The sequence below is a fragment of the Hemitrygon akajei genome, chromosome 28 (genome assembly GCF_048418815.1).
Source record: "Hemitrygon akajei chromosome 28, sHemAka1.3, whole genome shotgun sequence".
Taxonomy (NCBI): Eukaryota; Metazoa; Chordata; class Chondrichthyes; order Myliobatiformes; family Dasyatidae; genus Hemitrygon; species Hemitrygon akajei.
Genome location: NC_133151.1, coordinates 32,049,009 through 32,072,577, shown reverse-complemented (window position 1 = coordinate 32,072,577; position 23,569 = coordinate 32,049,009). Strand labels below are relative to the sequence as shown.

At 45.2% G+C, this 23,569-nt stretch overlaps 2 non-coding genes and 1 pseudogene across 2 annotated transcripts; 2 read left to right on the top strand and 1 right to left on the bottom strand.

The window, feature by feature from the left end:
• LOC140717854 (uncharacterized) overlaps window positions 1-23,569 on the bottom strand; it is a 966,201-nt pseudogene that overhangs the window by 319,262 nt on the left and 623,370 nt on the right.
• trnam-cau (transfer RNA methionine (anticodon CAU)) lies at window positions 21,716-21,787 on the top strand. The gene has a single exon. It is a non-coding gene; the product is annotated as a tRNA-Met (tRNA).
• On the top strand, window positions 22,518-22,589 carry trnaa-ugc (transfer RNA alanine (anticodon UGC)). The gene has a single exon. It is a non-coding gene; the product is annotated as a tRNA-Ala (tRNA).

Genomic DNA, 23,569 nt, shown 5'->3' with positions numbered 1-23,569 from the left:
GGTGACTTCAGCGAGGCGGGGTCAGGGGCGTGCACATTGTCACAGAGGAAAGGGTTGACGTGTCGCACCCGGCGGGACACGGTATTGGAAAAAGGAACTGTATGGTGTGCCCAGTCGAAGCCCAGGGTGGTACATCCCAGTGAAGTAGCGAGAGTGATGGGGATCCCCAGATACTCTGGAGTGCCTGAAGGTGAAGCTTTTTAGTGAATACCCGTGGAGGATCTCGAAGGGGAATCGAGATTCCCGGCAGGGGTGCTGTCGAGACCGGAGCGGCAGAAGATCTCGGTGGTACAAATGCGCCGTGTGATGATGAGCATCGGGAACACCACGCAACGGGAGGTCCCTTTTAAACGAGGGATATCTCCGGCGCATTTGTTCCCGGTGATGGTAATGCATAGTGCCCCCGTGAGGCTCGCGGGGGGGGGGGGGGGCATTGGAAAACAGTTCTAAGTTGACCGCTGGGGCGTTTAACTTCCGCCTGTGCCGGAGAGATCGAAGCTGAGGATAGTAGAGAAGATGTTGATGCTGAAAGATGTTTTTTTTCTTTAGAGAATTTCGACGTGGGCTGTTCCAGGAGCACTCGCCACACCATCCGGGACTGAAGACACCCGGTTTCGAGAAAGGTCGCGGCGACTGGCCCCTGCAGACGTGAAGGATTTGCGGCAGTATTTAAGTAAGTTGAAGGAAGCTGAGATCCTTTCGAAGTCCCGCAGCCCGTATGCGTCCCCGATAGTTGTGGCCAGGAAGAAAAATGGGAAGATTCGTATGTGTGTAGGACCATGAATAGGCACACCATCCCTGAGCAGTATACGGTCCCCATGGTCGAAGACGCGCTGGCCTGTCTGAGTGCGGCGAAGTGGTTCAGCGTGTTGGATTTGAGGAGTGGATATTACCAGATCCCGATATGTGAGGCGGATAAGGTTGAGACGGTCTTTATATGCCCTCTGGGATTTTACCAGTTCGAAAGGATGCCCCAGGGCATATCGGGGGCCCCTGCCACCTTCCAGTGGGTCATGGGGAAGACCGGGAAGATATGAATTTGCTTGAAATGCTGGTATATTTGAACGACCTGATAGTATTTGGATCCACCTTAGAGATCACGAAGCGAGGCTAATGAAGGTGCTCAACCGGCAGAAGGACGAAGGGTTGAAACTTTCCCTGGACAAGTGCCAGTTTTGCCAGACGTCTGTTAGCTATGTTGGACATATAATCTCGCGGAACGGGGTAGCTACAGACCTGAGTAAAATCTAAGCGGTGACCACCTGGCCGAGACCCCAGACTGTAAGCGCTCTTGGGGTTCTGTGGATATTACCGGAGATTCGTGGAGGGCTACGCCAAGGTGGGCCATCTCTTGAACCAGCTTCTGCGTGGATACCCGCCTCTGGGTCAGAAACGGAAAGGGAAAAGAGGACGGGAGGCTGGAGAATATTTGAAGCCGGCGGGACCCTTCGGACAGAGATGGGATGACCAATGTGAAGCGGCTTTTCAGTCACTGAAGGAGATGCTGACTCAGGCGCCGGTGCTGGCTTTTGCAGATCCCCGATTTTGCTATGTGCCACACACCGATACCAGTCGGGAGGGGTCTTGTATCACGATCAGAGCGTCAGGTTGAGGCCGGTAGCGTTTGTCAGCCGGAGTTTGTCACCCTCCGAGAGGAACTACCCAACCCACAAGTTGGAGTTTCTGGCGTTGAAATGGGCGGTGGTGGATAAGCTGAGTGATTATCTTTACGGGGCCAAGTTTGAGGTGCGGACGGACAACAACCCGCTTACCTACATCCGGACCACGGCGAAACTGGATGCCACCGGACATCAATGGTTGGCCGCCCTGTCTGCATATGATTTTAGCCTAAAGTAGTGTCCGGAGAGCCGGAATGTCGATGCGGACGCTCTGTCTCGACGGAGGCATGAGGACCTGCAGGGGGACGTGGAGTGGGAGAGCGTTCCTACATCCGGGGTGAAGGTCATGTGTCGCTTTGCTACCAACGCGCAGGCCGAAGAAAAGGAGAGCCGAGATCGTGCAGTGGACCCATTGGGGGCGTCCGATGACGCCGTACAACTAGTTTAGTATGACATGACTGCTCTGAAGATCCCGCAGCTGCTAGAGTTGAGACCGGGGAGACTGCAGCTGCTAAGCGAGATGACCCTGGCATTGGCACTAATTGGTACGCAGTTGAGAAGGAGGACGTGGCCCGGTTGAAGAAGACACAACATGGCTCAGTGTCTTTGTGACTCCTCAGCGTTTTACTTATTACTGTCGTTGAATGGCGCTGTTGTGGAGAAGAGTCATAAGTGAATGGATGCCAGAGAACTCACAACACAACTCGTTGAGTTATAGACAGTATGCCTCGGACACATTCATGAAGAAATTGGTTTGTAGATTTCATTGTCCTTATAGATGACTCCTGATTCCCTTTCTAAAGTGGTGTGTGTGTGTGTGTGTGTGTGTGTGTGTGTGTGTGTGTGTGTGTGTGTGTGTGTGTGTGAATGTGTGTGTGTGAGTGTGTGTGTGAGTGTGTGTGTGTGTGTGTGTGTGAGTGTGTGTGTGAGTGTGTGTGTGTGTGTGTGTGTGTGTGTCTGTGTGTGTGAGTGTGTGTGTCTGTGTGTGTGTGATTGTGTGTGTGTCTGTGTGCGTGTGTGTGTGTGTGTGTGTGTGTGCGTGTGTGTGAATGTGTGTGTGTGAGTGTGAGTGTGTGTGTGTGTGTTTTTGTTTTCGTGTTCGCTGGAGAGGGTGGGGCAGTGAGTGATAGCAATGATATAGACTGAGCTCCCTACATTATCGACATTATAGACGATTGTATCCCCGCTGGAGCGTGTTTTGTTTATACATGCACACCCCCCCCCCCACCCCCCGGTTGTATATTGCTGACATTATACTGAATGGACTCTGGGCAGTTCTCAAACACTTGTGCTGTTATGTGTCCTCATCTTGCTTAGACAGGTAGTGTAGAGCTCCTTGTCCTCATTAGGATGAGTGTGGTAGTTATTGGCCTGAGAGTTCACCGTGTAAAGTGAGCAGTCAATGTCTCATCTGTACTGCAAATAGTTAGTATTGTAAATCCACTCCGTTCTACTTAAATGATAGGTAACGCTAGCACCAGCAAGGAAACGCACTATCCTGGAGTCTTACTCGTAGCCACAGATAAAGTTATCTGAGACTTTGGCTAACATCATTACAGCTCAGTGAGAAAACAGAGCATTATCACACGTGAATAATGCCCTCAGCTCACCATGTCTATACTGAACACAATGTCAAATAAATCTAAATCTTTTCTGTATTTGTATGAATGTAATTCCTATCCTTCCATTTCCTAGATATTCATCTGTCTATCTGAAATCTCAGCACGTTAACCACTGAAAAAAACAGTCCCCACCCATCCAGTTTCCCCTTGCAACTCAAGCCTTCCAGTCCTGGCAAAATCCACGTTAAACTGCAGCGCACTATCTCCAGTTTAATTACACCCTTCGCTTGTGGCGGTGACCACAACTGCACACAGTGATTTGTGGGCAACCCAATTACTAATTTGCACAACTGTAACAATATAACACTACTCCTCCAAACGCCTCTATGATGAAAGCAAACATATCCCGCACCTGCTTCAACTTCTGGTCAACGTGGCACAGAACACAGGGTCGTCGCTTCTGAACAAAGATCAGGACGAATTTCTTGTGCTTGCGAGTGGGGAATATGTGGTATTTGCGTTTCTGCAGGTGATCAGATTTATTTGTCTATTGGTTTGATCAACAAGGTCCGCTATTTCGGAACCTCACTGTACAATCGATCTGCGATGATTAAGCAAACATGGTTCAATTATTATTATCAGCATGGAAGGATTATTGAAGAGGATATCATTACATTTCAGTCCACTATGGCCGATTGCAAGATATTTAATCATTTGACCAAGAATTAATCTAAATTCAACAGTAATCAGAGTGTTAACAAAATCTCTGCATTTGTTAAAGTATACCTAATATATAAAAAAATAAATATTTGCATGATCCTGAAATTATAATTTTCCCTCAGTTTTCCCGGCATTGTTGCTTCTTTTTATTAGCTATGAATATCAGCATCGGATGTTAACTTGATTATAATAATTTTAGAATGCTCTGGCTGCACTACCCTCACCGAAATATGTACTTGTCAAAATGGTTGGGAACAGTGAAGTAGCGAAATCCATAGTACCATAAGACTGTAAGAGACAGGAGCAGAATTAAATCATTTTGCTGATCGAGTCGGCTCCGCTACTCCATCTTGTCTGGTACAATTTTCCTCTCAGCGCCAAACCCCTGCCTTCGCACTGTATCATTCATGCCCGGACCGATCGAGAAATTGTCAACCTCTGCCTTAGATATACATAGTCAACCTCCAATATTGCATGTGGCAAAAAAATTCACATATTCACATTACTCTGTCTGAAGATATTCCTCCTTAAATCCTTTCTAAAAGGACACACCTCCATTCTGAAGCTGTGTCTTCTGCTCGTATCCTCTCCACCTCCAGTCTATCATGGCCTTTCATCATTCGATAGTTTCAATGATGTCACCCCTCATTCTTTTGAATTCCAAGAAATATTGCTCCAGAACCATCATGTTCTCTTGATAAGATATTTTCGTGAACTTCCTTTTGTTACGAACCCCGTAACTGGGTCACTTACCAGCAAAGATAGAGAGGTCCGTTGAAGTCTGACGGTACTATTTTTAACAGTATTTATTGATAAAAATACACAAAAATAATATCAATGCAAACATACAGATAATATACGTCGTCAATCCTAAATCTAAAAGCGCGGGTATAATAATAATCAATAAGAAATAGCTCTATCGTTGTCTAGGGGATAATGTATTGTCCGATGGAAATATAAAAGTAACTCAGGTTCATGCAGGCTGCAGCCTTTGGTTGGAGAAAGACAGATTTTTAGAACTTGCCAGCTTTCCGTTTTATGTTGTCGATACTTCGAAATTTTGTTGGTGGTGATCTCTTCTTTAGCTAAGCGTCTTCCGTGGTAAGGCCGCAATCCCGGCAGCGGGAAAGGACACACGTGGGCCCTCCACCGGCTGTCGCTATTAAACGCTGTCATGGGATTTCTAGAGTTTCTCCTGGTGCGTCTAAAGGGGTTGTTCCCTAGACCTTCTTTTATCCTTACTCACGGGGTCTCAGATGTCAATCAGGTTGGGATGGTGCCATCCCTCAACCCAGCCCACTTTGGTCATTCCCTGAGGGCTTCAAATAAATAGTACGGTACTCAATACACAATTCCGTCTCCAAGAGACAATGGCCGTTTTCCGTGGCTTTGAATCGCTGAGGGCCAGGACATTCCAAACCCCTTGTGGATTCTGCGTGTCTCTCTCTCATTTCCTGAGTCTCCTGACCTGAATTAATAGCGATCTTGCGATTCTCAAAAAGGAGGGGGCTACTTTGTACCCTTCGGCCCCTCAGAGTTGGGGCACAGTCGTAACACTTTGAACTCTTAACGAGATAAGGAAACCCAAATGGCTCACAAGGCTTCAGGTGAGGTTTCATCAGTGCATTTTATGAAATCTCAACATTACCTCTTTTCTTTTAGATTTTAATCCTTTTGAAATTATTGCTAACATTAAAGTCTCATGAAAGACTCAGCCTGCAAATTGATCTGTTCAAGGACTCCAAAGTACCATTGCGCCTCAGTTTCTTTCACTTTTCACTTTCACTATTTTGTCTGCATTTAGAAAACAGTCATCCTTTCATTTCTTCAAATGAAAGTGGATGACCATACATTTTCCAACACAGTATTCCATCCGCCTTTTCATTGCCCATTCTCCATATCTGTCTAAGTCCTTCTGCAGCCTCCCTACGTCATGGAAACTACCCGTGATTCCATATATCATCATGCTGTCTGCCAACTTTGCAGCAAATCCAGCAATTTCCTCATCCAATTCATTGGCAATTCATGAAAAAAACGGCTCTAGTCCTGGGAACATTTCTAGTCACCAGCGACTCTCGTCTCCAAATTCCCCGAGGCCTCATCATTAATAATTGGCTCCGTATCTTCGCAACCAGTGACGTCAGAATGGCTGGCCTGTGGTTTCCTTACTTCTGCCTCTCCCCCTTCGTGAACAGTGGAGTAGCATTTACAATTTTAACTGCCCAGGACCGTTCAAAATATAGGGACTCTTGAAAGATCATTACTAATACCTCCACGATCTCTATCCGCCACTTCTGACGGCTGGGTTTCAAACCATCTGGGCCATCTGGATTACCTACATACTGAAACATTTTTTTTTCGTTTTATGCACCAAGGAAGATAACACAAGACTATGTAAGCAGCACCCATGACAGGCTGGAATGCAAATCATATTAAAAACTCGAATTCAAAAGGAAAGGGCGATCTGATAATCGGATTTTTGATACAGTGTAGCTCAAGGGATCACTCCGATGTTTGTTGGTTAACGGAAAACTACTCTTAATTTGCACACATTTCTTGCACCGTGAACGATGTTCCGAGATTCCTTTTTGATTCGTCCACTCCTTTCGTCAAGCACTCGTCAGAGGAGATTCTGGTCTCATTCTGCTTTCATTGTCTGAGAGTGAGAAGAACACAAACCTGCCGAGTTCATCCAGCTTGTTTGTGCGTCTTCACTCACCGACAGGATTTATTGTCCGAGTGACTGATGCAGGGAACGACTTTTCCCTTCTGCTGTCCTCGCCTATCAACATCTAGCGTGCACTCCTACCCCTCTATTCACTTACTTCCTCTGATTTCTTCCCCTTCCTTTCTAATCCTGATGAAGAGTCGCTAACGAAACGTCGACTCTCCATTTTCGGTAACTGGCCTGCTGAGTTCCCCCAGCAATAGCCGTGACTTATTTACCTTCACACTTCTCCACTCCCCGAGTATCTTCCCCTTAATCATATCAACTATATGCACCTCTTCCCCACTGACACCTTTCCATTTGTGACATTCTACCAATCTTATCAGCAGTGAAGACTGGCACAAGTTCCTTATTCAATTCCTCTACCGTTTCTTTGTCCCCCATTACTAACTCTCCAGCTTAATTTTCCAATATCCGATATCCACTCGTTCGTTTCTTTAGTGTCCTCGTTTATGTTATTGGGCAACCTGTCTTCATATTTCATCTTTTCTCTGCTTGTGGGTTTTGAATTGACCTTATTCTCTACCTTCCCAACAACTTTTACCATGTTATATGCACTCTTTTACTTTAACCTGTCTTAGACTTCCTTGGTCAGCCAAGGTTACAATATCTTCCCTTGAGAATATTCCTTCATGTTTTGAAATAGCTTTACTGCTCTTTCCGAATTTCCCTCAGAAACACCAGCCATTGATGTTGACCCCTCATGCTTTATAGTTTTCGCTGTCAATCAATTCTGGCGAAATCATCTCTTATGCATGAAGCACGTTCCCGCTGATGGGTGTGTCCAGAACTAGAGGCAACAGTTTAAAAATAATGGGTAGGCCACTTAGAACAGAGATGTGGAAAAACTTTTTCACCCAGGGAGTGGTGGATATGTGGAATGCTCTACCCCAGAAGGCAGTGGAGGCCAAGTCTCTGGATGCTCTCAAGAGAGAGTTAGATAGAGCTCTTATAGATAGCGGGGTCAAGGGATATGTGGAGAGGGCAGGAACGGGGTACTGATAGTGTAAGTTCAGCCATGATCACGGTGAATGGCGGTGCTGGCGAGAAGGGCCCTTTACACCGGTGTTATCCTCAGATATCTGATTTTCGTTTCTCTTACGCAAACTACCAGCTGAATTATATCATATTATGGTTACTGCCTTCCAAGGTTTCCTTTCATTACAAAACACCTTCTCTAGAATCTCTTTTTCCCCTTGCGGACTCAACCACAAGCTGCTCTGAAAAGACATTTCGTTGGCATTCTGCAGAGTACCCCTCTTAGTATTCAGCACCCACCATTTTTTTTTCAAACTACCTGCAATGGATATTGTAATTTCAACAATGCGCTTTTTAAATAACTTTTCGATCTCCGGTTGTAATTTGTAGCTCATTTACAGGCCACTGGTTGGAGTCTGTATTTCACTGCCATCAAGGTTTTCTAACGCTGGCAGCTCCTAATCTTTACCTATGAGGTATCTATATCTCCCGCTCCTGTGTCACCATTTCGAAGGATGGGATTTATCTCTTACTATCTTTCCTTTCAGACAATTCTGACGAAGGGTCTCGGCTCGAAACGTCGACAGTGCTTCTCCTTATAGATGATGCCTGGCCTGCTGTGTTCCACCAGCATTTTGTGTGTGTTGTTGTTTGAATTTCCAGCATCTGCAGATTTCCTCGTGTTTGATCTCTAGATTCAGTTCTGTTTCCTCTAGAACTGCACAACGTGATCTAATTAATAATTTCTACCACTATAACACAATAGTCAAACACATCCAATGCGACTGTGATGAAGGCAAGATGCCGTTCTCCTCCTTCTACATTTGGTCTTCCTGGCACAGAAAAGAAGGCCGTGTCTTTAAACGTGCGGAGGTGGGGGTGGTTTCCTGAAAATGAGGGTGGTAGAGCTCTGCCACCACTGTCACCAAAGGTTGTTTCTGCAGATACTCAGTCTTCTTGAATTTTTTGAAATCCTGAGATATTTCTTTGAAATTTAACGAGCGAATGCCGTCGCCTGATGCACGAACGGTTCTGGAAAGACAGGACGGCGACTAAACACTCTCCTCCCAGCATGGCTTTTGGCACATTCTACCGATATTCAATGCGCGTCATCTTATTGGTCCACCTGTTATTATCAATGTTATAATGACCGGTAACTGAAGAATATCGCCTTTGTTAAAAAGAAGAACTAAACAGAGAAATTTTGTTTTACCATTCACGCAATGCGAAACAAAATTGCACAGACGCTCCCCCTGAAAGTGTTTCCGGTAACATCAAATGAATGTCATTCTAGTTATGTTTGAAGAGCTCAATATGATAGACAATGACACAATGAGTGAGAAATAGTTCCAACTGCATAGCTGTTCAGTGGACTGTTGTCCAAGAGATCAACGGCAACTCCGATTAATTTAATCCTGTTTCCGGCTGGTGGAAAATAATTCCTCGATCAATTCCTGAAGGCATCTGGGACAAATTGTGGAACTGATTGCTGCTTCAGGCAGACAGCGGAATATACCGCAATTTCCAACAGCGGCAAAATTTACAGCCCGGTGCTTGCAGCACTCGTTGTTCCAGGTAATGTGATCTCTGATCAGGCATCCTAGATCTTGATGCTCATCTGCTGTCCAGAACATTATTTCTGTTGCTGGACAATGAAAAGAATCCTTCGCCGTTAATTGAGAGTCTAAATGTCTTACCTGTCAGTTTAATGGTTTAATCTTACATGGGGATATGACAGAGGCATTTGCTACACACACCTCTCTCTCTCTCTCTCTCTCTCTCTCTCTCTCTCTCTCTCTCTCTCTCTCTCTCTCTCTCTCTCTCTCTCTCTCTCTCTCTCTCTCTCTCTCTCTCTCTCTCTCTCTCTCTCTCTCTCTCTCTCTCTCTCTCTCTCGATATATATAAACAGAGTAGGGCAGGCGAAATCCAGGAAGAGGGATACGTCTTCCCTCGCATGACGACTTCATCAGGACAGTTTGCAAAGATACTGCTCCATGTAGCATCGTGACACGGAAAGAAATGGCTCACCAGACACGATCAGCGACGAGTGCGCTCTCTGCCGTGGGATCTGTCTCTAAACTGCAAAATTCCGCTCATAATACCGTAGGGAGGAAGAGAATCTACAACTCGCTGGTGTAAGTGAAATTCCATCTTTGTGCACGGAGAATGAATTCTTCCTGAGCTATCTTCCCAAAGTGAGGGAAATAAAACGATATCATCTCTAAGCGATCCGAATATGCAGATTGAAGTTGCAAAGTAATTCATAGGCCGTATAGTGTATTTCAATAAAATAAACGAAATGATAATATCTTTTCTTTTCTAAAAAGAAATTAATTGAATTAAATAAAATATGGCCAACGTACCGAGGTAACTCCATCCTGAATATTTCAGATGAGTGAACTTGTTCCCGGCCATTTGATCTTCAATCAACAAAGATGACGCTCACCAACCAGAAACCGCTTAAGTTCACCATCACCATCTTAAACCCGTTCCGAATCAACACCCACAGAGATGATCTTGGTCACCCATAGTGATAACCCTGTTTTAAAATATATAACCATAAAACAACAACAGCACGGAAACAGGCCAACTCGGTCCTTCTAGTCGGTGCCGAACGCTTACTCTCACCTAGTCCCACTGACCTGCACTAGCCCATGACCCCCCATTCCTTTCCTGTCCATATACCCATCCATTTTTACTTTAAGTGACCGTATCGTACCTGCCTATACCACTTCTAATGGAATCTGTTCCACACAGCTACCACTCTCTGAGTAAAAAAAATCCCCCTCGTGTTACCCCTAAACTTCCCACCCCCAACTTTCAACTCATGTCCTCTTGCTTGAATCTCCCCTACTCTCAATGGAAAAAGCCTATCCCCGTCAACTCTACCTATCCCCCTCATAATTTTAAATACCTCTATCAAGTCCCCGCTCAACCTTCTACGGTCCAAAAAATAAAGACCTAACTTGTTCAACCTTTCTCTGTAACTTAGGTGCTGAAACCCAGGTAAAATTCTAGTAAATCTCCTCTGTACTCTCTCTATTTAGTTGACATCTTTCCTATAATTCGGTGACCAGAACTGTACACAATACTCCAAATTCGACCTTACCAATGCCTTGTACAATTTTAACATTATATCCCATCTCCTATACTCAATGCTCTGATTTATAAAGGCCAGCATACCAAAAGCTTTCTTCACCACATTATATTCCACCTTCAGGGAACTATGGTCCATTATCCCTAGATCACTCTGTTCTGCTGCATTCTTCAATGCCCTACTATTTACCATGTAAGTCCTATATTGATTATTCCTACCAAAATGTAGCACCTCACACTTACCAGCATTAAACTCCATCTGCCATCTTTCAACCCATTCCTCTAACGGGCCTAAATCTCTCTGCAACCTTTGAAAATCTACTTCATTATCCACAAGGCCACCTATCTTAGTATCATTTACATACTTGCTAATCCAATTTACCAGCCCATCGTCCAGATCATTAATGAATATGACAAACAACATTGGATCCAATACAGATCCACGGATGCATGGATGGTAGGGGTATGGAGAGATATGTTCCCAGTATAGGTCGATGGGAGTGGGCAGTTTAAATGATTTGGCACAGACTTTATGGACCGAATGGCCTGTTTCTGTGCTATACTTTTCTATGGCGCTATGAATCTATGATCCAGAATCCCGAACACCTGCCCCTGCACCAGATCTGCGTTCACACATTCATCTGTTCTAACTTTCTGTTCCTACCCCCACTACCACACGGTACCGCGAGTAACCCCAAGATTACAACCCTTCAGGTCCCGCTCTTTAAGTTTTTCCCTAACTCTCTATATTCACAGAACAGGACATCATCTCTTTTCTACCTGTCCAATGGTACCGACGTGAACCATCACCTCCTGCTGAATAAACGCTAACCCCCTTGAGAGATTTCTCTAGCTGCTCGGAGACGTCCTTTACCCTAGCACTAGGGAGGGGATACTCCGGATTATGATGGTGCTGGTGATGCAGAGCGATCACTTGTCGGTATCAGACAAAACCACGAACTACTTTATGAATCACACATTTTCAGGTAAACGATCACTGCAATCAATAGGCTGTTGCTTGCCATTCGGAGTTGAGCTTTTCAACCGCCAATACGAACTGTAATTTTTGTGGTGTTAACTGCAGTTTTGAAGCTGCAGGACGGTTCTGCGTGGCGCATACGGACCGAATCGAGGCGATGGGGTCCGGACCGGAGAGTGGGGAATGAGACGAGGTTTGACCACTCCTGGAGCAGACTTGGAGGTGACACAAGTGGACGTAATGCTGAGTAGAGGTGGCCGGGCCTGGGCCCAGGCCTGCGAGCTGGAAGACTCCTGAGTGATCGATTTAAGTGCCAGGGCAGCGTGTCGAGGCCGGAGGCAAGGGATGGGCCGGTTCATCTGGCTGCTCAGCGAGATTTACTCGACTCTCCACTGAACTGAGGCTCCGGCGTCAACTAACGGGCTGCTGCAGCGGCTGCAGTGATGACTGGCCTCACAACGCTTGACTCACTCTTGTGAACTTCAGTTGCCTGCGGGACTTTGTTGTTTACACAATTTGTTTTTATTTTCCTGCACACTGGGTGTTTGATGGTCTTTTTAAATGGATTCCATTGGGGTTCTCTGTTCTCTGGCTTCCTGTAGGGAGACTAATTTCAATATTCTGTACGGCATATATACTTCCATCATAAATTTACTTTGAACTTTGAACAGCATCATATTGTGGGAAGTCAGCAACAATCGAGTTACCCAGCTCTATCACCGTGCCTGACCTGGCTTTTACCCAGTGAGCCCCAGAGCCACTCTCAGCTCCTCAGCTTCTCCTTCATTCTGAGGAAAGCAAAACCAAACCATCCAGTCCCACCTCATCACGGAAAGACCACAAGCCGGACAACATCCCAGTGAATCTGCTCTACACTGTCAGGGAGGTTCATTGCTGCTACCAGGTATTGGCGAAGGGAGGGGGACCAGAGCACCAGGTCACAGATCACAGTGCAGTCATGTTCTTCCCACAATGGGTCGCCCAGAACTGCACACAGTACTCCAGCGGTGTGGGAAACCAAATATTAGCAAGCTGGTGCCTGGCACCTCTTTGTTAATCTAATATCTCTTCCTATTGCCATTAACTGCGACAGCCCCCTGTAGACTCACTGTTCTTTCTCGATGTAATTAAAATTTCCAGCAAGAAATCAGCCAATATTCCAAATTTCGGCATTAACATTGTCCTGAAGAGGGCTGGACCCAAATCGACGTCTACTTCTTACTTCACTGACAGTCCAGTGGACTAGTTTATATATGTTTAGCTTTATATCTCGCATTTTATTTCCCTTTGTAAGCATTTGTTATTTTCCGGTGTCGGAGATGAGGCTTCCCCACCGCGCACCCACCCCCCCCCCCCCACACCTCCAGTCGAGCTTTTTTCATGATTTATTTGTAATATTTGCCAGATTTTCAGCGGCTATTCTGATTGACAATTTATTCTGCCCCCTCCCCTAAGCTGGCCCCTAACCTTCACGTGATACCCAGCGTTTAACGAGTAGTTTAATCGTAACGTCACAGAGAACGTGTGCTGATCATGATGCTCGTTTCCACGGCAACGGGCCGGGGCGAGGGAATGGAGAGGGACTGTAGACGTACTTTTCGTGTTTTGTAACGAATGGTTACAAAAAAAAGCTTTGCTGAATGTTCAGAAGAAAAGAGCGATAGCAAGGAGAGTTATTAGGAATGCCGAAAGAGCGGCTTGGGGAAATTTTGCTGATTAATCGGGAGGGAAACTGTTCTGACAGTGGTGTGGAGAACGCTGTAGAAAATGAATGGTGTCAGAAGTGATAACCAGTTTTAGTTCCGAATGAAAATTTGGCTGCAATAGACAAAGAAAAGGCAGAATGAATGTGAAACGTGCTTACAAAGATACATAGTCTACCCGAACAACAGACACGAAATGCCTGAGGAAATCAACAGGCCAGGCAGCATGCAGGGGTGTCAAACTCATTTTAGGTCACGGGCCGGATTGAGCAAAATGCAGCTTTATGCGGGCCGGATCAGTCGGACGCGTGCGAACGCAGCTTTCGTTGCCTCCGTTTTTTCAGCCTGCTCTCATGTGTCTCAGTCTCTGCTATAACTACAAAGTGTTTCACTTTACAAATTCCGTTTCTTATGAAGAAGACTGCCGAATAAACACTAAAAACCCTGAAAACCTGGTACCTGAATAAACTCAGCATTAGCCATATCATACGCCATAGGCGCTTCGATTACTGGGGCCAGCTTTAATAGTAATTAGATATTATCTCGCGGGCCAAAGATAATTCCACCGCGGGCCGGATTTGGCCCCCGGGCCTTGAGTTTGACATATATGATCTATGGAAAAAAGTACAGTCGACGTTTCGGGCCGAAACCCTTCGGCGGTTTGTTGCAGACAAGACGATATAGCAGATGAGTATCTTAGGAGACAAGAACATTTTTTGATGGGCAATGGAAGATCTATGAGAAACGTGGCGTTTGAGAGTGCCTTGGATGATGACTTTAAGTTGAATTAACTGAAATTTGTTGTCATTTGGGCAAGTACTACAGCTCAGGATAGGATATGGGAAGCTATCATATACTCCATCTGACCGAGACAGCCCGAAAGAGGTTGCTTGAGTTTTATAAGAAGGTCTGGAACCAAGGGATGTTTCCGGGAGACTGGAAAAGTTCTGTGGTGCTGTTCATTTTTGTTTTGGAGACGAAAGATTTACTTTGTCATTACAAATTTGCGTTTCCTGAAGGGAGATCTATGATGCCCTGGTACCGCTGGGAAACACTATACTGAAAAGTTTTTACAGTAAAGGATCAGCAATCTTTGCACATTCAAAACCTTATGTTATGCCAAAGAGAGAGGGTTTTTCGGACTTCAACTACTGCACAGAGTCTTGCCATCTTCAGAAGTTTTCTGATGACTCTGCCGTAGTTGAATGCATCAGCAGGGCTACGGTGGGAAACTTTGTCACATGGTGTGAGCAGAATCATCTGCAGCTTAATGGGTAAAAAGAATAAGGAGCTGGTGGTGGACCTGAGGAAGGCTAAGGCACCGGTGACCCCTGTATCTATCCATGGTGGAGGATTACCTATACCTGGGGATAAGAATTGACAATAAACTGGACTGGTCAAAGAACACTGAGGCCGTGTACAAGAAGGGTCAGAGCTGTCTCTACTTCCTGAGGAGGCTGAGGCCCTTTAACATCTGCCCGACGATGCTGAGGATGTTCTACGAGTCTGTGGTGGCCATTGCAATCATGTTTGCAGTTGTGTGCTGGGGCAGCAGGCTGAGGGTAGCAGACACCAACAGAATCAACAAACTCATTCGTAAGGCCGGTGACGTTGTGGGGGTGTCCCAGCATTGAAGACTAGTCAACATCTTCCAGCGAAGAAATGGGCCCTTTAATCCTTCTTTCACTCCTTGTCTTTGTGTCGCAATCGGAGAGCACATTCGGCCCTTGACAGAAAGGTTGTTGGTTCGAGCCCGCCCAGGGAGTGTGGTGATCCAGCTGCAGGAGATGAGTTATACAGTTCTTGTTACATGATAGAATAACTCTCTGAGTTATAACAACAGAACGTTATGAAGTTAATAGCATCTCTTTCTGCATTAGGCCATGAAAGTATCAATCACCCCTGCTGTGGACCACTTCTGAAAGTCTAAGATCCCGAGTAATACAAAGAAGGGATCCGTATGCTTCACGACCACTGGACTAAGTGTGTAAATATAGGAGGGGACTATGTTGAACAATATATGTGCTAAGTTTTCTAAAAATTGACTTCTTCTACCTTATGCCAGATTGAATATCAATCACACTTCATATGTGACAAAAAGCTTCTCTTTCATACTTTTCACAAACTTCAAATCATTACACAGTGCATTGAGAGAAAACAAGGTAAATCAATAATAAAATGCAGAATAAAGTGTAGCAGCGACAGAGAAAGCACAGTGCGGGTCAATAATAAGCTGGAGTGCCATAAGGAGGTCGATTGTGAGGTCAAGCGTCCAACATTTTTCACTAGGAAACCATTCAATGGACATAACAGCGAGACTGAAACGATCCTTCAGAATGTGGTGCGTGCTTTCTGACCGTGGACGTCAGCCATTGTCTGTGTTGCACTGCTCAATTGTGATATGCTGGAAGGATTGGACTGAACATTACTGTACCCATTAATATGAGGATGTAGCTCAGTGGAAGAGCGCATGCTTTGCATGCATGATGTCCCTGGTTCAATCCCCGACATCTCCAATAAGAGCTTTTTTTTTTTGAACAAAGCAAAGCTCAAAGTGTTATGTACTCCGTAACTGGGTTAAGAAACCAGCAGAAATAGAAGGATACGTTGGAGTCTGGTGATACTGTAACTAAAGGAGCTTATTAGTAAACTAAACCATACAGTATCAAAAATGCCATTATACATATAAAACAGGTTAGCAATAATTAAAACAGAAGTGTAGGACTAATAATCAACAGTAAAAAACAAGCTCTATCGAAGTCTAGGGGTAAATGAATTGTCATAAGAGAATATAGAGTTCAGTTCAGTTCGTGTTGAGGTAGTTGTTGTTGTGTTGCAATGTTGGAGAGAAAGAGAGAAAGAGCGAGCGAGATGTGAGCAGCTGCAGCAGACAAACCTTCCGTTGTCTTCTTGTTCCGTTGTACTGATGTGGTCATTCAGTTATGACCCCTCCGTTCTCGGCTAGACCGTTCTTCCGTGGTGGGCTCGTCACTCTGGCATGAGTGGACACACACACAAGCCCCCACCGGCCCTGCCGTCACACTGTCAGCTTTGTGACCGATCTCCTGATTCGGTCCTCTAAGCCCCCACCTTCCTGTGGGTGCACAACACTTTTTGACTGAGGGTGTCTCCCCAGATCCGTCTTTTATCCCCACTGACGGGGTATCAGCATCCATCAACTCAATATGTCCATGTCCATCAAACTAGTCCACTCCCTGCTGTCTTAGCAAGAGTGTTAACGAACAAAGAATTTTCCTTGTAGCAAAAGGTCGTTTACCTTTTCCATCAGTGAAGAAGCCATAATACTAAATCAGCCGTCTCTCTCTCTGTTATCTGTAGCAGATGCCTCTACCTCTGTTCTTCATCTCTCTCTCTCTCTCATTAACAGCATAATTCCCAGGGTGGTGGTCGCTCTGGACCCCATTTCCATCTGGTTTGTTCAGCACACATAACAAAAGGAACGCACACAAAATGCTGGTGGAACGCAGCAGGCCAGGCCGCATCTGTAGGAGGAAGCAATGTCGACGTTTCGGGCCGAGACCCTTCGTGTTTTCCTCGTGTTTGCCTTTTAAAGCTCAAAGCAGTCGGCACAATGATGTTACCGCGAAAACGAGACGGCACAGCTCCACACTAGACCGGATTAATCCGTAACCGAAAGTTTTTCTCTTCGTTTTGACCCTCCGTCCACACTGAAACGGCTTTTTCCTACCCCAGAAACGGAGCTTTTCTAAAACGCCCTCCAGAATGTGTAAATCTGAAAACGCCGGATTGGCCGGAGCAGTGTGGATGGGGTAACCGGAGAAATCTAAAAACGCTGTCATGATGTGCCGGAACAGATGGCGACATTTCATTGTTTTCTTCAACACAACTTAATAATTTCAGAACAGACTACCACGAGACTGAGGCCAGAAGGGTTAGAAATGCACTCACCAAATACTTTCACCTATAAGTTACTGAATAATTAAGTATACTCACTTTGCCCTGTTTTCTGTCCTTGCTCGTATGAAGGTGGATCACCTATTTATGCAGGTACTTCTCTGATAATAGATGTGTAACAGCCTAATGTAACATTGTATGGAAATACAAGAAAATAGTGATGCAGACATGTTTTATAATTTAACAAGGGGCTTTATTAAAGCAACAGAGTTAGTCAGGGTTTCAATGCTCGTCGTCAGCCGGGTCATATTGACCGTGAACTCCCTGTCGGTTGCCGCCATATGCTCCAGTATTTGTGTTTTTTTTTTATTTTTAACTCCTCCTGCGTGAAAGCCAGCAGCCGTCCATCGTTTAAGTTTTTCTCGTCTGTAAATGAACAAATGTCTTTCACAGCGAGATTCGACAACAAATATGTCGCTTGTTTTCGGTAGATATGTCCTGCGCATGCGCAGTAGGAGGAGATTATCCTTTTCAATGTGGACAGAAGTATTTTCAAAATCTCTTAGTGTGGACGCCTACCGTGGACGCCTTGCTCTCCGCTGCATGAAGCTGTGTCTGGTAATGACCAGATTGAACAGAAAATGCTGGGAACACTCATTACCTCAAGAAACATTTGTGAGTGATGAAACGGGATTAACCTTTCTGATCGTGACACTCAATTAAAAATGGTGAGAGAAGAAGATAGCTTTCAGTGTCAAAGAAGGTGAGAAGTTGGGTGGGAAGAGAAAAGGGGGACATCTCTGATGGGCCGAGACCAATACATGATGGCGGTTAGACAAATCGGAAAGAGAAACATTGTGCTAAAATAGACGAACGACGGGCAGAAATTATCATTTCATAGAGACTGAAATAACGTGGCTGAGTGATTCCAGGCCGAGACATTACTGAAAAACAGGTACAACACACGGCGATCGCCGGGAATCGAACCCGGGTGAGCTACTTGAAAGGCAGCGATACTCATCCCTATACCACTATCGCTCCATGTTGCAGGAGTTTCGAGTAGTGAAGCGTCTCCCATCCTCCATGTGATTCCACAGACCCCGAGCTGCTCTCTGTCGGATCAATCCTCACTCTGCAGCAGGTTTTATTGCGGCCAGTTGACATGGCCATCCTCAAACAGAGGGAGTTATACAACAGCCAATGAGCATTCACCAGCGATCGGACTGACTGAGAGCCGAACTCTCAGAGAGTCGGAAGGGCTGCAAATGGTGCCTGTCTCGCACATCAGCACATGAGAAAACAAATCCTGATTTTGCATATTCTTTAGAAAAGACGATGAATATGTAAGTGTGAGTTGAGTTTAGGAATAAATAAAATAACAACTAACAAACAAATTGCTGGGATTGTACTGCAATTCTCCCCATAGTTCGTAGAAGATTGAGGAGCAGATCTGCTGGCAAATCGCACAAAAATGTCACGTGGACAGGGTTAGAGCTATCAGATATTTAAACTTCTCCAAAATTAACCAGATCATTTTTTGTGTAAGATAGGAAATGGATTTTTGAAGTACATCTGGAAGAGTATTTTTATTCCAGTTCATCGATAGTCCCAGTAGTGTTGACAGTTCGTCAATGGAACTAGGTTAGGAAATTCACTCTGTAACTTGTAAATAATCAAACTCGCACTTTACTGTCTCTGCATAAACGACAACGTAACTATGTCGACACCGGGCCAACAACTTAGAACAAGAATTCTGTTGTTCCTTCTGTACCAGTACTCACTCAGAGTACATTTCCCATCTATATCAGCAAACTAGGGCATCTCAGTTGGCCAAGTGATCGATCCTTTCTTCTCACAATCACCGACTTGGGGGCTGTTCCTTGCGATGGTGGGTTTCCGGAAAGAGTTATCGCTGCTAGCACATTCGAAGCTTCTTTTTTATATTCATATATTCCAAACAGTTATCCTAATCCAGTGTCATTGGCTGCAGGACATCTGATTGGTTTGAATGCTCCTTTTCGTTGACTCTTCGCCAGGCCAGCATCCATTTATTGCCCTCTTCGCAGTAAGCGTCAATCGGTAATTCATGGCTCTTTGTTCCCTTTAGTAACCAGTTTAAATCACTCCAGACAGGCATTGACCCCAACATTCACATATTTGCATGTTATATTATATCAAAAACAACTCACAAATAACTTCTAATTTGGAAAAGATCTCTTAACCCGCAGATTACCTAAGGCAACATTGTGTTTGCTTTAAAACACCGAAATTTTCATCTCACAAATTTGAAGATGTAGAACGGTTCCATAAAATGACATCTTCATTTCCAACCGCATGGCTGGTACAAAGATACTTGATCTGTCTGCTTCCACTGTCCTTGAGCCATTCGAGTTCGATGTTATCTTATATATTTTAAATCCTCCGTGGCCAACAGCTCCTCTTTTTCGATCCACGGGAATCCTGGGGATAACATTACTGTTAATATGTCTCAGTAAATATGGCACAGAAGGAACAGAAACATTCATGGCTATATCAAAAAATACAGATAAGGATTTAAAAAATTCCTTTTTCTATTCAGGATTAATGTGCAGTCTTGCGTTTGGTTAAATATTTACTTCATCCACTTTTACGTCGGTCTTTTAAATTAATACTCTGATTTAAAAAGCCTGTTGCTGCTCTTTGCCTTAAAGTCCTTAAATTTTGCAGGTCAGTGGTGTGGGACCGTCAGACCGTCCTTCTCCTTTTCTCCCTGACGCAGCTCCCCACAATGAGAATAAATCGAGGAGAGGTCAGGCATATCTTCATATACAGAAGGGATGAAAGTGCGTGCGTAGTGATTGGGAAGAGAAACTGAGGTTAGATGAGCGACCAGGATCGAAATGAATGGCGGAATTGTCTCGAAAATCCGAACAGCCTACTCTGACTTCTATTTTCTATCTTTCAACGTCCAGCCTTTGTGATCAGAGTCTCCGGCAGAAGATATCATCTTTCATTTGACACTGGGGATGTAGCTCACTGGAAGAGCGCATGTGTGAAATCCAGGGTTCAAACCCAGCATTCCAACACGGTTGTTTGTGAAGTTTGAAATCTGGGCGGAAAATCCCAGATGCAGAAATTTTCCGCACGATGGTTGGCCTTTCATTGCCGTCGTTGAGACGTCGGGTTAAACCTGTGACACGTGGGACAGTTTAGAATGGTTCCTTGCTGTATATCAGTCCTCGGTAGGGGAATTCTAAAAACACCCGCACATTTACGGAAGGGACGAAAGCGCGGCCGTGATGTTCTGAACATTAGAGCAACAACTATAATTCTCATTGAAACCTACTGAATGTTGATGGACCAAGATAAGGTGGACGTGGAGAGGATGTTTCCTATGGTGGGAGTGTCCAGAACTAGAGGACAGAGCCTCAAAATTGAGTGTCGACCTTTTAGACTGAGGTTAGTGGGATTTTGCTTTTAGCCAGAATAACAAATCTGCGGAATGCTCAGCCGCAGACTGCGGTGGAGGCAAGTGTATGGGGTTGAGTGGGAACTGGGATCAGCCGTGATGGAACGGCGGAGCAGACTCGCTGAGCTGAATGACCGATTTCTGTTTCTGTGTCGTATGGTTTTATGGTTTAACTAAATCCCGATGAAGGGATTGTTTGAGGGACGTGCTTGCGGTGCGGAAACTAAGTCAGCATCTAAATCTGCGAGTTCGGTTCACAGGGAGACGAGGTGAACTTCTGGTTCAACTTGGAATCCAACATTTATTCAATGATCTGGACAGGATGGGAACGTTTATGGGACCTCGGGGATGAACGCAGTGACTCCCCAGTGTGGCTCAAAATGACGTTTTATGTAAGAAGTCCTACAAGAGGGATGAATTGTCCATGTTAACAATTAAATAAGGTAAAACACATCCAATGGCGAAATATCGGAAACGAGGTGCAAGATGGGATAAAGTACAAACGACACAGAGAGAATAACTGGGTGGTCCAGAAAGTAAGGAAGAAAGAAACGAAAGTGGAGGCAGAAAGAGGTAAAACAAGGTATTACCAACTGAGAATGAAGTAATTCGATAGGAAAAAGGGGGAAAGATGGAATTGATGCAACATGGAGAGACACAGATGGAGACCCAGACATATATAGACACAGACACAGAGCCAGACATGTACAGACACAGATGAGAACTAAATATATACAGGCACCGACACAGACACAGACAGAGATGCAGACATTATACAGACACAGAGACACAGACACAGACTGAGACATGCACAGACATTGACAAGACAAAGACTTATACAGGCACCGACACAGACACAAACAGAAACATAGACCCAGACATATACAGATAAGCAAAAACACACATCCACACCAAGACACACACGTTCAAACACACACAGAATGACACACACAAACGCAAGAGATTGCACATCATTCATGGAAGAGCAATGTTGTTTTTATTTCATAGCAGAGTGGCGCAGCGGAAGCGTGCTGGGCCCATAACCCAGAGGTCGATGGATCGAAACCATCCTCTGCTATGTCAGCTGCTGCCAACAACAATTTTCTGTCAGTGCGCTATACAACACCAGGTCATCCCATCATTGGTAGATTCAAGGAAATCCACTAGATGAATTTCCCCATGGGGATGAATAAAGTATCTATCTATCTATCTATCTATCTATCTATCTATCTATCTAGTTTCGGCTGGAATTTACTTTTATCTGTTATCCTTTTTCACTTTTGCGGAGGTTTCTATTTGGTTGGAAAGATTAACCTATTGTGCATTGAGGTATCTTAATGTCATCTATTCTCTGCAGGCCTGGCATCTATGGAAAAGAGCGAACTCCTCCTTTCCGGCCGGGACCTTTCATCAGGACTGGAGAAAAAGATGAGGAGACCTTGTACAGGAGTCTCTCTCTCTCCCTCTCTCTCTCTCTCTCTCTCTCGATTTTCCAAATCGTTGGCTGCATCGATTTCTCAGACAATAAATCCTGCTGGAGAAAGCTCTTCATCCCATTGCACAATCAGGCACAAATAGGAGCGTGTCCACTGGCCAGCTCTCGACAAAGAAGTAGCTGAATCGGAAAGGATTCCCGAGTCCTCTCCGGTCGCAGAGGATGAAATGTTTGTTATTATCTGTGTGATCAATGATTACGCGCATCACCGTCTCCATCTTGCTCAGCTCCTTCATTTCGTCTCCCATGAGCAACTCTCTCAGTGTTGTGATATCCAGGAAGGTTTGAACCTGAACATTTCTGCATTTTAAGTGGGGATGTAGCTCAGTGGAAGAGCGCATGCTTTGCATGTATGAGGTCCCGGGTTCAATCCCCGGCATCTCCACGCTAGTGAGCATTGAATTTTGAACAACGCAAAGGTCAAACGGAATCATTAGGTTTGCTTTGGCACAATGGTGGTACAGCGATACAGCAGCAGAATGAGTCTCAACATGGACAAGACTAAATCAGGAAGGTGCAGGCTGACCGCTCATTACCGCAAATAAATGGCTCCACAAGAGAGAGAGAGTGGACCACCAAAGCCGCCCACAGAGATCAGCAAGAAATCACACCGGTGTGTCAACCTCCTGAGGAGACTGAAGCCAGTGAGACTTCCCCTGTCACTATTCTAACATAGTTTTTATTTTACATGAGCACCATTGAAAGAGATCTAACCACTTGCTAAACCGTCTGGTACGAGAATGGCAAGGCATCCGACTGCCAGACTCTACAGAGGATAGAGGTTCTAACATTGAGACCCAGTGATCTGCGGTCCATTCAGAACTGACGGAATTCTGACCTTCATTCGATCATATGGACGGATTGGGAGGTGAACGAGACTCGGGATTGGTAAAATAAATCCCGGAGAGTGGGTGTACCTCCGCTGCACCTCAGACTGCCGTCGCTGCTCGTTACGTCGAAGACTGACTAAAGTAACAGACACAAAGTGGAGGAGAAGTTCAGCGGCCAGGCGGCATCTCCGCCCGAACGTTGACTGTTGTAGATGCTGTCTGACCTGGTGATTTGCTCCGGCATTCTGTGTTCTGGATTTGCAGCATCTGCAGAATCTCCCGTGTTTATAACCTAAATAACAGCCGCAGACAAAGAGAAGGACGGCAAGGAGACACAGAGGGTGATAACCAGTGTGTCAGACTGGGGCCGTAGGAATAGGGTCAGAATGATAATGAAAATCACATCCGCTGCTAAAATGTCGAGGAACCAGATATCCGACTGGGTCGGAGCACAGAGACCGGATAATAACCGGATTGGGTAGGAAGCGATGAACAGGGGGAGGGGGACGGGGAGGAAGGTAAAAGCGTAAGAGAG